This window comes from Pinus tabuliformis, chromosome 5_2, assembly GCF_031772625.1.
Source record: "Pinus tabuliformis cultivar Carrire ecotype Pingquan chromosome 5_2, CPIR1, whole genome shotgun sequence".
NCBI classification, from domain to species: domain Eukaryota; kingdom Viridiplantae; phylum Streptophyta; class Pinopsida; order Pinales; family Pinaceae; genus Pinus; species Pinus tabuliformis.
In genome coordinates, this window is record NC_142306.1 from 769,990,668 (window position 1) to 770,004,746 (window position 14,079).

The following is a 14,079-nucleotide window of genomic DNA, read 5'->3' on the forward strand; positions in this document are numbered from 1 at the left end:
TTTGTAGGATATGATCCATCTTGGGCAAAGGATAGTGGTCTTTTAGGGAGACTTGGTTTAAATTTCTCAGATCTACACAAAGTCTAATTTCACCTATCTTTTTTCTTGTAGGAACGAGGTTGGATACCCATTTAGAAAATCTGATGGGTGCTATTATACATGCTTCAAACATCCTCTTTACTTCCTTCTCAATCATGGGAAGAAGCATAGGGTTAATTCTCCTAAGTTTCTATTTAAAAGGTTTCTGGTTTGGTTTTAAGGGAATGGTGTGTTGAATTATTGAAGTATCATAGGACTTCAAGTCCTCATAACTCCAAGCAAATACATCTTGGAACTCTTTAAATAAATCAATGCACTTCGGCTTTTGATCAGGTGGTAAATTTTTGGACAATTTGATCATTTTGGGATTCTCTACTGTCCCAATGTTGTGTTCTTCTATAGCAGTGTTCAATGGTTGTAATTTTGGATTTCTGGGAACATCATTGGCGTCAAACATGTCTTCTAATGGGGTTAGGCCAGCAGGCAGAAAATTATCCTTTAGGTCAATGATCTCTGCCTCTGTTTTGGCAATTTCTTCCAAATGCATTTGTTTTAGCTGTTCTATGTTTGTTTTGTCAAAAATAGTCAGGTTTAGGATTTGTTTGGTTGTTGCAACTATTACAGCCTGTTGGTTTTCATTTTTTTGTTGTTGGGAGTCATTCCTAGCATCCATGTCAATGTTGATATTTGAAAACTCCTGCTCAAGGGTGAGGAAATTGTGGATATGGGTGTCATTTTCAAAAACTTGCCAATCTTTAACGTTATTTGGGACAACAAGCCTATGTTTTATTTCAGCAGTAAAGTGATGGCTTGGCTCAAAAGGAAGCTTACATGTACTAGCAAAGGTGGCTAGGCTGTGTGCATGGATGTTATGCTCTCTTGAAATCTTGGCCAGGCTAGATTCAGTAAATGCATTGAGTATATTAGTGGCAACAGTCCTATAGGCCCTCATTCTATTGTCATTGGTTACAAAATTACCTTCCATCTGTTGTATGATTAAGTCAGAGTCCCCTAAAATAGACACTCTTGCAGCTCCTAATGCTTTGAGCAGTTTAAGGCCTAAAAGCAGAGCCTCATACTCTGCCATGTTATTTGTGCATTTGAAATTCAGTCTTTAGGCATGTCCTTCTGCATGGTTGTTAAATGTGTTGTGAATCCATACACCTGCCCCTGCTCCTAATTTGTTGACCGAGCCATCAAACTCTAAATACCATGTGATTTCTTGCTTGTGTTTAGTACCGAGAGTTTCTGTCACTCTTGTAGTGGGCAGATCTGAAATTTCAGTTTGGGGAGGTTCTTCTAGCATGCTAGTTGTATTGACTGTTGTGAAAGTCTCCTGGGTATGGGCAACCGACTCTTCGTTAATGTGTGCTTGTTGTTCTAGAGCCAAAGGCTCATCCTCAGTTAGAGAATTTGTATCATCATTAAACAAAATAAAGGAATCCATATCAGAATGGATTGAGTAAATGGGAAAATTTTCAGGCTTGCTCTCACTACTTACCACATATTTCATGAGTGTTTCTCTGTACAATCTCTTTGGTTGCCCAAAGACTGAAATAGTAGCATAGGAGAGGTCTAGTTGAAGGGATCCTTGGAGCTTTGCTCCCCATGATCTTGACAGGAGCATACCATATTTTGGTGGGATGTCAGCCACCACCACATCCATGAGGATGGTCTTGTTGGGATATTGGACTAGGGAGACACACAAGTCTTTGATGAGGCCTAAACACTTGACTTGACTTGAGTCAAATGAGTATAAATCTTTATAGGGTCTTGTAATATCAAGGTTCAGCTTTTCCATAACTGCTTTGGGCATCAGATTGTGCGATGCTCCTGAATCAAACATAGTGTTGTGCAAAAATTTGTCATGTATATACAAACTGACATAAAAGGGTGGAACATGTCCATATGTTGATTTTCCATTAACTTCTGGGCCAAACAACAGTTCAGGAGTATCATCCAAAACATTTACATCGTCCTTATTCTTTGGTATTTGAAGTGATCTTTGAATCTGTTGCCTGTATACATCATGTTTGGCAAGTTCTGAGAGGGGGATGGATATCTTCAACTTAGCTATTTCTGCCTCTAAATTAAATGGCTTTTCCAATGGAGTCTTGGTGTTGGTAATGGCAGTTTTTTCTGTTTCATTTTAATTGTCTGCTACTTGCTCTTGTTTGTCAGCGTTATGGGAATTGATTGCTTGCGGTTTTTCGATTTCAGGAGAGTTTTTTGGAACGCGGTTCGAGTTTTGCTCAGAGGAAGAAGGTGGTAAAAGCTAATCTACAGAAGGCTACGCTTCTGTAATGTCTTCTACAGTCACTTGATGCGGGCTTGGGATGACTGTATCAGCTAGTTCTGTTATGATAGCCTTGCTCTTAATCTTGTTAGCCTGTTTGCCATCCTTTGTTTTGCTGGGTTTAGAAATGTCAATGGTCCTAGTTCTAAGCTTATATTGTTTGTGTACTTCATACACAGCAGTATCATAACCTTGCTTAAAATCAAAAGACTCACCAGAATTAGTCTGAAATTGACTAAATTTATGCTCATCTTGGTCTTCTTGGCTCAGAAAAGTTTGATGCTCACCCTTTAGATCCATCAGATTCATGTGAGTGTCTTCTGTTTGCTCATTGGATGTAGATCCTTAAACATAATTATCTTGAAAAGGGGGTCTTATGTCATGATCTGGGCTTGACCTACCAACATTTTTGTTCTGCGTTTTCCTAAAATTTGGGTTTCTTATGGTATTGGACTGTTGTCCTTCCCATGATGATCTCCTCTCAACACTTTGTACTCTGTCTCCCAGCCTTTGCATGCCACTGATAATAGCATCAAGCTGTTGTTCTAAGGCTGAGGGTTCTTCCTTAAAGGTGGTTCTTCTTTCCATTCTAGCTCTGTTTCTTTTGGCAATTAGGTTGGCCTCTACGCTAACAACAACATTTTGCATGTCTATAAGGGTCTGAGGAGCTCTTTATTTTAACTGGTATGCCATATCCAGGTCGAATCCATCAGGGAATTTATACAAGGCAAGGTCAGGTGGTGGTCTTAAGTTCTATGGTATTGCATTATAGACATTATTGAATCTTGCACAGTACTCCAAAACAGTCTCCTGGGGACCTCTTTTAATTGTATCGTATTCTACTAGTATGTGCAAGGGGTCTTTCTTTTTCTCCCATCTGTTGGTAAAGGATTTGTAAAGCTCATTCGAAGTAGTTATAGAATTTGCAGCAAGTGATATAAACCAAGTTCTTACATCACCGGTTAAAATTTGAACACAAATTCTCATTCTCACGCTATCATCGTCTATCTCGTAGTTTTCAAAACAGTCTTGCATCTTTTTGGTATGTTGAAGGGCTGTGAAAGGACCGGTATTGTCAAAATAGGTAATCTTAGATTGGTACTCCTGAGGTAAAGCCCCAGGATTAGCAGGTAATTGCATGGGTGCATATCTATTAGCCATATTGGCAGGGATAAGTGGAACAACAGGGATAACTGGGACAACAGGGATAACAGGGATAACAGGAGTAACTGGAACAACAGTAGTGGTAGTTGTAGTATGTGCAGCGAATGGAGGTGTGGATGGAGTGCTTTGAGATGTGGATGATGAACAAGGGGAAGAAGGGGTTGAACGAAATAGAACCTTAACAGGAGTTGGAACACAGCTTGGGAGAGCTGCTTCTGGACTCAAATCAGCAAAATCTTCTCTTTGCTCTTGCTTCCTAAGGATCTTTGGGATTAAGTTCGTATTTTCAAAAGTAGCTCGGGAATTTGGGTCGGGATTTGACCTTGTATATCATGGATTCTTCTTGGGAGCCAACTTCCGAACTATTTTGGTATTTTTTAGGGAACGTTTTGAGAATTAGCAAGGAACTGGTCAAATTTTGGAACTTCTATGTATAGTTTAAAACTAGCATGAAGATTGACTAAAGCAGCTTTTATTTACTTCTGCCCCTGCAAAGCAAAGACAGTTTCAAAGTCTACCTGGCTGACATTCAGGCTTCATCTGTAGTTTCAAGGAATATACAACAATTAGAAAATTGATTTCTCAGTGGATTCTTCCAACCTGTTTCGTGAATTTAACTGAGGATGGTACCCGGTGGAGTCGCCATTATGTTGTCACTCAGGTTGTCCCTCAGGTTGGAGTAAATGGATACGGCCGAGGTAACCACAAACCAACTTTGGGCTGCAGGTTCTAGCCCACCTGCAGTCAGAGAGGGCTCTCTCTTTCTGATTTAGCTTTGTTGATGATGATTTCAGGCTAGCTATTGAGTTTGGGGGTTTTTTTTGTGTTTTGGTGAGAAGATTAATGTTCTCAGGTAAAGAGGCAATGCATATTCTGGTAAGTTTCAAACCATTGGGCATGGAATCAAGGAGTAAGAGTGCTGGTGTGTTTTCATGGTCACAGGAGGAATAAGGAGCAAGGTAGCTACACATGGAACAATTTTTCAAGTTTAAAGGATGGAAAGAATGCTAAGGAAGGAGAGGCAATTAAGAATCTCTCAATCAGCTTAACAGAGAAGAGTGAATGAGCTCTATCTAGGGGCAGTAAAGAATCCCTAGGTAACTGTCAAACACATATGAATTAGAGTAAATATGAGCCACAGGGAATTCATATTCATGTCTAGTTCAGTTCAGATGGAAAAACATAGAGAAATAGCAGAAATTGAGCCTAGAGTGCAATTAAACAAATTCTAAGCTAATCTTTCTTTCTGCTATTCAGATGGTGAAACAATGAAAACAGAGGTAAGAAGTACTTATTGAGTCATGTTGCAGCACAAGAATTCCATCATTCAGTCTCCAGAGACCATTAACAACACATCAGACAGTCATTCCTCCAATCTCTTTAACAATCTTTGATTAAATAAAAAGTATCAGACATAAAGTGCGAGTCTCTAATGAAAAGTTATCAATCGACCAACCCTTGAAACAATGCAGAGGGTGGTATATATAGGAAAAATTCTCCAAAATTGTTTATTACAGTTGTGACCCGAACAGGTCTGAAAGTAAAAGATTACTTTAACCTAAACCTATCAGGAATAAATGCAAGAAAATATCTATGGGATGCGCTGAGGGCAGCCGTATCAAAACTGAATTAAATGCGTTGTCCTTGCTGACTTGGTGCAGTGCCTCTACAATAACTGTGCATGGACTTCTGCTCCATTGTAGTTCGGTGGCTTTAAGTGCTTTAACCGTGATTTGAGAGATGGGATGGGCTTGCACCATCTGGTTTGACTTTGCTGGAGGCCATTCAATGCTGACTTGCTTTGGGAACTGAAGATTTCTATTAAACATTCAACTGATACTCTTTGCCGCTTCATCTTTCCTCCGATACTCTTTGACAAATGAATCGGGCCAGTTCTTTTCTTCCCTATGGGTCAAATCAAAACTTAATGGCCGCTGTTCGGCCTTCTGCTTCCTTTAGAACTGTATTTTGACCCCTTCTGCATGCCTCGCGAAGAAAAATGGGTCATTCGGCTCCTTTCGGGCTTGCTGGGGGCTGCGTAATGAGGGGTTTTCCATTTCGGCCCTTTTCTCGTAGCCAACGCTAATCACGCATGAAAAACTGCCTCGGAATTTGAATCCGGGCATCCTAAGCACGATTTTCGCCTTTCGCTCCAAAAATTGATGATGACGTCAGCGGGTGGGACCTAGTATGGCGGATTACATTAGCAGGATGACGTCAGCATGTACGGTGGGTGATGTGGCAGTGACACGGTGGCAGTGACATGGAAAGGGTGACTCAGCAGAAGGCTGATGCTGTGCAGATGACGTGGCGCGGTGATGAGGCATACACGTAGAACAGGACAAGTGACATGAGGCGCGCGCACAGAAGGCAGAAAGTGGTTTCATCGGACCGTTTTCTATACAGGAGTGGTATCTTTGAGAGCCCTTCCGATGCAATAAAAGGTGGAAAGGTGTCTTTGGTATGGCGGAGAAACTGCCTTGCCATCGGAAGCTAACGGTCGAGCAGTGTGGCGCTTCCGAAATCACCGAGAGCCATTGGATGGGGAGGGCCCGATCCGACGGTGGACGAAACAGGTGAATCAGCGGGGAAATAATGGATGGGCACGCGAATATTCAGATTTTGATATAGCGTGGCAGGGAGGGTAAAAACTTTGGAAATGCGGGTTTTCATGGGTTAGTTTAGGCAGGTGGGGGCATAACTTAACATCTAATCAAGCTTTTGAACTTTAATCTTTAGAAAAATACTGCGGAGGGGTAAAATGTGGGGTTTTAAGGGGTAAAGGGGCGGTAAAGGTTGTTATTCTGACCAGGTGTCATAGCAACTCCTGCTAGGACACAGATGGGTTAAAAACAACCCCAAATGGACTGTTTTCTCCTAGACTTAGGAGAATAGGGCTATAGTGCCAGGGAGGGGATATTTAATATATTTTTCGGGGATTTTTATACATAGTTTTAGTAGGGGAAGGGGAAGAATCTAGGGAGTTAGATAATAGAATTAGTAGTCAATATGGAGATGATGAGAAAGCGCTAAGGTAAGGAACCTTGGGCTATTTTGGGGGAATAGAACTTTGTAACAGAAGAATGGAAATCCTTGAGTGAGGCAAATCTTCAACAAGGCCAATGTTATAGAAGATGATGAAACTAAGAGGCTCAAGCATATCTTGATCTCTTCAAGGAAGTTAGTGAGTGATTTGGGGAATAAGAGGAAGGGGGAGTCAGTTATGTCCAGCTTGAGTTCCTCTAGATGAAAAACTGCATCATGACTATGATCTGAAAAGATATATCACTTTAGAAATACAAAATTGATCATGCATGAACATTCTGCAACCTCAAAAACTACCTACCCAGCCTACTTTCCTAGCATTTTTTCTTGTTTTTGGATTGGGTGCACTTAGACTTGCAGACCCAGCTTTACAATTTTTTCTTTTTTCTGTTCTCCTATCTAAGCCTACACTTATTTCTGCCAAGGACCCAAATTAAGCAGTTGGGCTCCTTTGATTTTCTACCTATCTACAAATCTGCCAAGATTAAGTTGTTTGGATAGATATCATTCTCTATATTGTAAAACAGGAAATTGAAACCTAGGGATACCAAGGTTAAGCTGTTTGGCCCTCCCTTTTATAGAACATTCTTTTAAAAATGGTTAAGTTATCAAAATTGGAATTCAACAGTGGCATTTGGACTGGCACACTTTCATAGTATCTTCTTTGACCTCTTTTGGAAATATGTAACCTTGCAGCATGAAATATGACATATTTGGCATGTAAAAATGTCAATCATGAAACATGAACACTTGTTGGAACAGGAGGCTAACACTCCTAACGGTGTTACAGCTCAACAACATGTAGACAAAATGGCAGACATCTATGAAATTCATGAGATGGATGTGGAGAACGTGGCAATAAGGCTCTTTGTAAAAACATTTGCAGGTGATGTGAGGAAATGGTTCAGAGGTTTGACAACTGCAAGTATCCCCACCTTAGCTGAGCTACAAAGATAATTTTTTAACAGGTTGGAAGTGAAAAAGAATCCCCTTCAAATTCTGGCCGAGTATGAGCAAATCAAAAGGAATGCAGGTGAGTCGGTCCAAGATTACTGTGTTAGATTTAATGCAGTCTATAATGACATCCCAGATCATCTAAAGCCACTTGTGGGACTAGCAATGATGAAGTTTTTGGATGGTTTCGATGCTTACATGGCGCAACAATTGAGAGAGAGAGAACCGGCTACAATGGAAGATATGCAGAACATTGCAGTCAGCGTTGAGGCTAACCTGCTGTCCAAAAGAGCAAGGGCGAAAGTAGAGAAGAAAACCACGGTGAAAGAAGAATCTTCCTCAATGGATCAGCTGCTCAGAAAGGTGGAGCAGATGCTTTAAAGAGTGAAAATTGACAAGCCTGAGCCACAGGTTAGGAATCCTAACTTTCGTGGCCAGTTGCAGCAGCCACAATATAGGATAAGACAAAGAGATCAGCGAAACAAGAGCAGGAAGCGCAGTAGCCCATACAGACACCTTTGCAGTAGAATTTTGTGCATGGACTGGAATTAGATGAGGAAGGGAATGTAATAGGTGAGGAAAATCACCTTTTCACTCCAGATGAGGTGCCTACTTACATCAACGAAGAAGAAGAATGTGCAGTAAATTCAGCTACACACCGAGACACTGATTTTATTCTAGCTAATGAAATCGTGTTGGAAGAAGAGTTAGAAGAATACCAAAGAGGCTATATGAATGTTCTATCCACCCAACAGTAGCGATATTCACTGAGGAATAGAGATATTCTGGTCAAAACAATTCAGAAAAAGAAGGAGGATGAAACAACAAAGAAGGATCCATCAGCTACACAAAGAAAGGGAAAGGAGGCAGTGGTCCTGGAGAGCAGCAAATTGAAATCAACAGAACAATCACAGCCATCAGACACATCAAAAGAGAAGGAAAGAAAAGAGATCTCGGTCAAAGAGGTAGAAAAAACTCCCGCTTTCAGCCTAGAGAATGAGATTTCTAAGCTAAAGGTATCCATCCCTTTGACTGAAATCATGAAAAACAACAGTTATAGAGGACAGATTTCCAAAATGTTGAACTTGGACCCAACATCCAACATGGTAAATGTGGAAGATGATCAACTTGAAATGATTTTTGGGCCAGCAACGAATGGCCAGTCTCCCGAGAGCGAGGTGCCACCCTTCTACATCATTTTACGATTGCATGACTTTGTGCTACACAATGCCATGTTCGATTCCAAAGCCTCTCATAATCTCATGCCCAAGTCTATCATGGATAAGCTTGGTTTGGATATCACCCGGCAATATCACGATCTCTATTCATTCAACTCCAGCAGAGTAAGGTGCATAGGGCTTATCAAAGACTTAGTTGTGAGTTTAGATCAGCTTCCTATGAAAAATGTGCTGATGGATGTAGTGGTAGCAGTCATTCCTCCAAGGTTTGGCATGCTTCTTTCCAGGTCTTGGGTGGCGTAATTAAAGGGGACACTACAGCTGGATTTCTCCTATGCAACAATCTTGGTGTTTGGACAAATGAGGAAACTATATCGGGAACAAAAGATGAAACATGATCACAAGCAAGGAGAAACCGATCAATCATCTTGTAAACTATGTACATAAAGATTTAGAGTCTTTTGTTTTGTGTTCAAATAGTTTAAATGAAATAGATAGTCAGATAGTAGAAGCAGATGACATTCCAGAGATAACAGAAAATTTTAGAGAGTTTTTGAAAAAAGAAAGACAAGAAAAGCAACAAAAGATTGGGCAAACAGTTGAGAACAATGGACAGCAAACAAACAATGGGCAGCAAAAGGATTTTCAGCACTTGCAAGAAGAAGAAGAAGGCTTATGGACCATGCATTTTGATGGAGTATTAGGGAATGATGGAGCTCGTATCGGCATTTGGGTACGTAGTCCTTTCTCCATCCCAAACAAAGTACCTAGCAACGTGAGAGTTTGCTCCTACAAGCTAGCCTTGAATGTTCCAATAATGAGGCTGAATATGAAGCTCTGATTGCTGGCTTGAAAATTCTTAGAAAGTTGAATGCAAAGAGGATTTCAATATATGGCGACTCCAAGTTAGTAATAAAACATGTCAGAGGTGAATATCAAGCAAAACATCCTCGGATGCGGGCCTATCGAAATGCAGTTTTGGACATATTGAAACTATTTTCAAAATACACCTTGACATGTGTGCCAAGAATCCAAAATAGTATTGCTGATGCTCTTGCCAAGGCAACAAGCAGCTTGAAGATCCCCATGAACTCCAGCAACAAATTTGAAATCCATGTCAAGCACCGTCTAGCCATTTCTGACAATCAGCGACATTGGCAAGTGTTCCATGATGATGAAGAGATTAAGGATTTTCTGCTCAACCAAGGCAAGTTCAAAGAAACCTTAATCAATGTGGAAAACGATGAAAGCAAAGGGAATGGTACAGAAGAAGTGCAGATCAATCAAATGGACGTATTATAGCTGAAGAATAACATCATTCCTAAAGGATTGATACCCCTTGAAGAACTTTTCGATTAGGATGATGTTGCCCGCAAGCCAACTTTGCAGCCCACGGAGAAAGGTGTAGAAGAAGTCAACATTGGTACAGCTGCAAATCCAAAATTGGTGAAATTGTCCAAAGCATTACTGCCAAAAATCAAGGACAAATATATCAGTTTGATGGCTTCATTTACAAATGTATTTGCTTGGGATTATTTTGATTTGAAGACCTATGATACAAATATCATTCAGCACACCATACCTATCAAGTCCAATCAAAAACCATTTAGAAAAATGCTGAGAAGGATCAATTCACAGTTGCTACCATCCATTGAAAAAGAGGTAAATAGGTTGTACAAGTCAGGTATCATTTTTCCCATCATATTTTCAGATTGGATTTCTAATTTGGTACCCTTAAGAAAGAAGACTGGTGAGATTCGCCTATGCATCGATTTCAGAAATCTAAACAAGGTCTCATTGAAGGACAACTATCCGTTGCCCAAGATGGACCATATACTTCAGCGAGTAGTGGGGTCATCTCGTATGTCGCTGCTTGATGGTTATTCCAAATATAACCAAATTTCTGTCCATGAAGATGATAGAGATAAGACAGCGTTCACAACTCCATGGGGAACATTTCACTATGCCAAAATGCCATTCGGTTTGAAAACTGCAGGTGCCACATTTCAGCGTGCAATGGACTTGGCATTTTCAAATGAGAAGGATGTGTTTTTGGTGATTTACTTTGATGACTTGATGGTGTTTTCAAAATCAGATGAAGAGCACATGCATCACCTAAAAATTGTCTTTCAAAAATGAAAGAAATATGGTTTATCGTTGAATCCTAAGAAGAGCTTGTTCGCCATGGAGGAAGGCAAATTACTTGGGCATATCATTTCAAAAGATGGCATCCACATAGATCTAGCATGTGTCCAAGCAATTCAGCAAATCGATCTGCCTAGGAACAAAAAGGAGATACAGTCATTCAATGGTAAGATGAATTTTCTACGTCTTTGTACCTAATCTTGCAGAACACTTGAAAGAAATGACCAACATGCTTAAGAAGGATAGCCAAGTGAAATGGATGGATGAGGCTGTAAAATCTTTCAACTTGGTCAAATTGGCCCTTTCTTCAGCTCCAGTTATAGTCAGCCCAGATTACACTCAAGATTTCATCTTGTTTTCATTCGCTTCTGAACACACTATGGCAGCAGTATTATTGCAGAAAAGGGATGATCATGAAAGACCCATTGCATTATTGAGTAGAGCTATAAGGGATGCAGCGTTAAAATACAACATCATTGAGAAACAAGCTCTAGCATTGGTGAAACCATTGAAGGATTTCCGGGTATACATTCTACACTCTCACATTCTGGCCTATGTTCCTAATACTACTATAAAATATTTTTTGGTGCAGACTGATCCGGAAGGGAGAAGAGGCAAATGGATCGCAGCCTTGCTAGAATATGATGTGGAGATAAAGCCTACAAAGCTGGTCAAAGGACAGGGGTTAGCGAAACTAATGGCTGAATCAAACTTACATGCATTAGACATAAATCTGATCACTGCCATGTCTGATGAGAATGAGGAATGAACTTTAGTTCAGGTATCCGAAATGTTTGCTTTGTCCCCATGGTATTCTGATATAATATATGTGCTGAAAAATCTATCACCACCGCCCGGCATGGCTAGAAACAAAGTGAGAACACTTAAATTGAAAGCTGCCAAGTTTTGTATTTTGAATTCAGCATTGTATTGGAAAGATCCCGGTGGCATTTTGTTAAACTATCTGGTGGAAGAGGAGGCAAAGAAAGCCATGGAAGATTTCCAGAGAGGAGAGTGTGGTGGTCATCTTTTTTGGAAATCAACAGGTAAAAAAATTTTGAGAGCAGGGTACTACTGGCCTACTTTGTTTACTGATGTGCATAAGATGGTAAAGCGCTGTCATAAGTGTCAAATTTTCGAAGGAAAACAGAAATTACAGCCTTTGCCACTCAAGCCTATCGAAGTGAGCGCTCCTTTCCAGCAGTGGGGGTTGGATTTCATTGGGGAACTTCATCCTGCATCTTCCGGACAACATAGATGGATCCTTACAGCCACAAACTACTTCACAAAATGGATTGAGGCAACACCTACTAGACAAGTGACAGACACGGTAATCATTTCATTTCTCGAAAATAACATCTTGTCTCGCTTTGGTTGTCCAAACAAAATAATCACCGATAATGCAGCAACTTTCAAATCGAAAATGATGGTAGAATTTTGTCATAAATATCACATCATTTTGGGTCATTCAACTGCCTATCATCCACAAGGAAATGGATTGGCTGAATCTTCGAATAAATCTTTGGTCAAAATCATCAAGAAGCTGCCGGAAATTAATAAGAAGAGCTGGAACAAGAGGTTGGTTCATGCACTTTGGGCAGATCGAATCAGTCAGAAAAAGTCTATTGGTATGTCACCGTTTGAGTTGGTTTATGGAGTAGACGCAGTATTCCAAGCCACCCTTGCTGCCCCGGTGGTCAGACTTCTTCAGGAGGCAGGCAGTGAGGAAGATCCCATGCAGAGAAGGCTGAATCAAATGATCCACTTGCAGCAAACAAGAGAAGAGGTTTTCCAAAACACATCCAAGTTGCAGGAGAAGATAAAGAAAATCTATGACAGAAAAGCTAAAGCGGACAAATCTCAGTTGGATGATGTGGTGTTGAAGTGGGATGCATGGAATGAAGAGAAAGGCAAGCATAGAAAGTTCGAAAATCTGTGGAAGGGTCCTTTCAAAATTGCAGCATATAGCAGTCAAAATGCCTTTCTTATGAAGGAAATGAACGGGGAAGATAGTCCTGGAGGGCCGATCAATGGTCAGCTACTCAAGCGGTATCATTGTTGATCTATCAATGATGCTTCCACTGTCATTGTAAATACCATTTTTATTCCAGTTTGGTTTCAGTATGTACAGTCAGTTTTTGAGTTATTCCAATTGTCAAGTTTGAGTCAATTTCTTGGTTACTTCAGTTTTGTAAATAAGTCAGAGTCTTGTGCTGTTTATCAAATGATGACTCCGTAGCCCAATGGACCAAGAGGCACTGTCTAACTCCTCCAGAGATCTACTGTTCTTGGCACCTCCAAGGAGCTACCATCCCCCATTGGAGCCAATGTTAGAGTCGGTCTGGTCAGCCCTCCGTCAGAGATCAAAGCTCTTTGTGCATTTCAATTTTAGGTGTCCCGCTTCATTCACTCAGTTGCATTTCGCTAGGGACATGTCATGATATGACGGAGAAAGTCATGATGCTCATTTTCCCTCATGCCTAGCCTCTGCTGGTTCAGGTCTTGGTCCAAAATCAATCAAAGTCATGATAGTCAAGGTTTGGTCCCATTTCAGGATAGACTCGTTTTTTATGGTTTGAGTCTAGAAATTCACCAGTTTGGTCCCTGAAAAACATGTCCATAAACAAGCCACGCAGGCTAGAGGGAGATATTATACACCTACAGTGCAGAAAGCTTCATCATCACCGCAAGAGACATCGACTCTTCTTCAAAACTTCGTTTTGAAGAAAAGTCAAACAAGGTCAACTACGACAAAATTTTCCAAAAATCGACAATTGACATTTTCAGATGCAGTCAAGGATTTCAAAGCCAGATGCTCCGTCATATAGTCCCTACAAATATGTGCCAAAGATTTCATCATTTGAGCCAAAATTTCAAGGAAAAAGTGAAAATCAGTGTGTTTAAAGGTCAATGAAAAAGTGCAAAACACAAACATTAGAAAATGGGTTTACAAGGAAGAAAAAATCAAATCCATCTCCTCCAAGCCTATATATACTTGTTTTTGCCCAAATCAAATGGCATTGAGCTCTTGCATGACTTGGAGAATTACATTTGCAAAGGCGAAGTTGATATTGGGAGAATTTGAGTGAGGGAGAGCCGGTTTCAGTGAGCGTGGCTCATACACCAGGTCGCGCGGTGCACACACAGTGTGCGACGCACTGGCAGCCGGCTTGCAGTGGAAAATTTACAACGGCACGACGCATATAAGACACACGACGCACTAGGAGGAGCACGCGACACACACAGTCCAGTGGCCCA